The following is a 4,202-nucleotide window of genomic DNA, read 5'->3' on the forward strand; positions in this document are numbered from 1 at the left end:
ACCCTTCCTGAGACAAATAAGTGTAGAAAGGTCTCCCGCGCGCTCGGCGCCGGTGATTTAGGTGGAGAAGAACAGCCGGAGTGTCCGGGACTCACATGGCCTGAGAGGCCCACACTCTCGAGAGGTCGTAGCGGAGCTAAGGGACATATTAACCCCTGAGTCCAAGATGTGAAAGTTTGTCAGGTAGCTTCTTCTGGTTTTTAGCTCGCGCAGATACCACGGCGCCGCGCGCTCGCGGCGCGGGGGGGTTTATCCGCCTGTAGTTCTGAGCGCGTACGCAGGGGACGTGTGTTTCCTTGTAGGTTGTTAGAGACGTTTGGCTAGGCCACTGACAGGGCCTTGCAATTCGTTGAGGAGGTGCCTGATTTGCGTCTACCTAGCGGTTGAGGGACATATCATTGGAGTACGGGACCAATATTATGCATTTTCTCCCACCTAAAAACGACACGAGATGAGGTCATGGCTGGTCGCTGAAGTGTCTCAGGAAGGTAAGGTATCTAGCACAGAAGAATATAATGTTGTTCCAGTCAAGTGGGGTCCTGAGGACGCGACGGAGCACACATTACCTTTACGGTTGACAAACTGGGACGTCCAGGAGTCAGGCGGAAACTCGAGACGCGGTGTATCTCCACCAAGGGATGAGGGAGAAGGACGCCATATTAATTGGACTCAGCGGTACACTACTAACTCTCGCGACGCTGTCCAGTAGTCGGCAGGAAAACTCCTAGACAGTCGGCCGATGTATTCTACCATAAGAGTGGAGAGGACCTGCATCACGTTTGTAGGATGAGGGATATACAGTGCCGTGCTCCAATCCTACACGGTGACCCTCCAGTAGTCCGGCCAGGAAACCGAGACCAGTCGCCGATGTATCTAAGCAAAAGGGCCAGGGAGAGGACCTCCTACTTTATTGGACTGAGGTACACTTCCTCATCACTCCGAGACCTCCAGTCAGTCCGGTAGGACCCCGAGACAGTCGCCGGTATGTATCTCCACAGCAAAAGGGCCAGGGAGAGGAACCTCATACTTTATTGGACTGAGGTACACTCCTCTCTTCCGACCTCCAGTAGTCCGGCAGGAAACCCCCGAGACACTTACCTCGCCGATCCGTTTCTCTTCCACAAAAAAGGCGCAGATAAAACCTACCTTTTGACTGGTACTCGTCTCACACGTACGAACTTTGATTAGGTGGGTGCGAATCGTACGATAAAATCCCCATATTTAGCATGGAACAGCGTGGAACTGGGCCGGGCTGGGACGTATGATACCCGAGGACTTTGTTAGACTGAAAATGTGTGATCCACTCGTCCCAAATTAGGCTAAAAGTCGTGAGAAGAGGGGGCGTCTCTTTGATCAAATTCTAGTGGTCACCAGTGGTACCACCCCTAAATCCTTACATGGAACACACAACCCACGGCCTCGAAGGGACGTGAAATTTAGGTAACTAAACGGACAAAAAACAACATGAAAAAATGATAATTACGGTGACACGAGGGACCTACTACGCGGGAGGACCACCCCCGTGTGTCTCTTGACCGTGAGTTTAGTGAAACACGAAAAATTTGTCAAATTTTATAAAAAAAGCTGTAAATTTTTGGCCGAAAGACGGACCTTTAGTAAAGATTAGTAATATTGGCAATACCTCCCCGACGTCCTTGTGAAAGGGGCGGAACGTTTGTAAATAGGACCCATTTTATTAGTTAAACAAGGCGGACGAAAGGAAGTCGTGGAGCGCCGACAACTGCGTTCGGACAGGAGACTCAGAGGGGCGGAGAGTCTCTGAATAAAGGACCCATTTTGTTTTCGGTACACGAGAGGCGGGGGACCTAGAGACGTACACACACACGGACTACTCAGAGACCGATGACCAGGTGCGTACGGGCGGTAATACTCCGTGATAAAAGCCTATGTAAAAGAGTAAAGCGTGAAAAGTACAAAAATAATACATATGAACCATAAGAATAATATATAATAATAACCATATCATACATATGACACATATTACAAAAACATTTTTAGTACGCAATAATTTATTTATTATTTTGTACGTTATATTGGAAACTTCCAAGGGTCCCCGTTTACTGTCGACGGTCCACCAGTCTGATAAATTTGTTACAAATGCGTCCTAAGTCTGTGGAAGGGACCGAACACATTTTACGCCACTACGTTGGGACCTCCACATAGTCTCATAAAATTTGTTGAAAAGGGGCGGAAAGTTTTGTGCATTAAGGACCTCCACAAAATCGGACCAGTAAACGTCGCTGTTAGTAAATTGTAACTGGCCAGAGGACCTTTACGGTGTCATAAGGTAAAGGTCCCCTCTCCCAGTTACAATTTCCTATAGGACGGTTTTACTGTACGATGTTTTGACAGATGAAGGTCTGCGAAATTTTGTGAAAGGTGCTGGTAATTTGTTAGCAATGGGTCCTAAGTCTGTGGAAGGGACCGGAACATTTTACGCCACTACGTGGGACCTCCATAGTATCATAAAATTTGTTGAAAAGGGCGCGGAAAGTTTGTGCATAAGGACCCACAAAATCGGACAGTAAAACCGTCCTGTAGTAAATTGTAACTGGCAGAGGACCTTTTACGTGCCTTATACAGGTAAAGGTCCTCTCCCAGTTACAATTTCCTAATAGGACGTTTTACTGTCCGATGTTTGAGAGAAGGTCTGCCAAATTTTTTGTGAAAGGTGGCTGGTAAATTTGTTACAAATGGGTCCTAAGTCTGTGGAAGGGACCGAACATTTTACGCCACTACGTGGGACCTCCATAGTATCATAAAATTTGTTGAAAAGGGGCGGAAAGTTTGTGCATAAGGACCCACACAAATCGGACAGTAAAACGTCCTGTAGTAAATTGTAACTGGCCAGAGGACCTTTACGTTGTCTTATACAGGTAAAGTCCTCTCCCAGTTACAAATTTCCTATAGGACGTTTTACTGTCCGATGTTGAGAGAAGGTCTGCAAATTTTGTGAAAGGGGCTGGTAATTGTTACGAAATGGGTCCTAAGTCTGTGGAAGGGACCGAACATTTTACGCCACTACGTGGGACCTCCATAGTCTCATAAAATTTTGTTGAAAAGGGGGCGGAAAGTTTGTGCATAAGGACCCACAAAATCGGACAGTAAAACGTCCTGTAGTAAATTGTAACTTGGCAGAGGACCTTTACGTGGTATAAGACAGGTAAAGGTCCTCTCCCAGTTACAATTTCCATAGGACGTTTTACTGTCCGATGTTGAGAGAAGGTCTGCAAATTTTTGTGAAAGGGGCTGGTAAATTTGTTGAAAAGACCCAACATTTCACGCCACTACTCGGGACCATCATAGTATGATAAATTTCCCATTGGTCCTCGTACTATTATAGGAGGTGTCTTCCCACCACCACGGCACTTATTCCGGCTTATACCTACGGCTACCCGCCTGCCATTTCGTTGGCGTTTTAGGTGGGGAAAATCCAAATGGTCCCCGTACTCCAAGACTTCCCACACTAGTAGACCCAAATCAGGCACCCCCTCACGAATTCAGGCCCTCAGGGCCCTGAGTGCCACACGTTCCAATACCTCCAGGGGTACAGTCCCTGTGTACGACCTCCAGACACCCAGGCAGGAACCCCCAGAACCCTCCCCGGGTGTATCTCCACTAAAGGGGCCAGAGACTGGACCTACAAACTTTATTGGACTCAGGGGTACAGTCCCTGTGTACGACCTCCAGAACACAGGCAGGAAACCCCCAGAACCTCCCGGTGTATCTCCACTAAAGGGGCCAGAGACTGACCCTACAACTTTATTGGACTCAGGGGTACAGTCCCTGTGTACGACCTCCAGACACCAGGCAGGAAACCCCCAGAACCTCCCCGGTGTATCTCCACTAAAGGGGCCAGAGACTGGACCTACAACTTTATTGGACTCAGGGTACAGTCCCTGTGTACGACCTCCCAGACACCAGGCAGGAAACCCCCCAGAACCCTCCGCCGTGTATCTCCACTAAAGGGCCAGAGACTGGACCTACAACTTTATTGGACTCAGGGGTAAAGTCCCTGTGTACGACCTCCAGAGATCAGGCAGGAAGTCCCGAGACACTCGGCGTTTCTCTCCCCTAAATGGGCAGCAGAGAGGACCTTCACACTTTATTTGTCTCAGGGGTAAAGTCCCTGTGTACGACCTCCAGAGAGAGGGCTCTCACCTGCAGGTAACGGACATTTA

Source organism: Notothenia coriiceps, unplaced genomic scaffold, assembly GCF_000735185.1.
Source record: "Notothenia coriiceps isolate Sejong01 unplaced genomic scaffold, NC01 NC01_scaffold00024667, whole genome shotgun sequence".
NCBI lineage: Eukaryota > Metazoa > Chordata > Actinopteri > Perciformes > Nototheniidae > Notothenia > Notothenia coriiceps.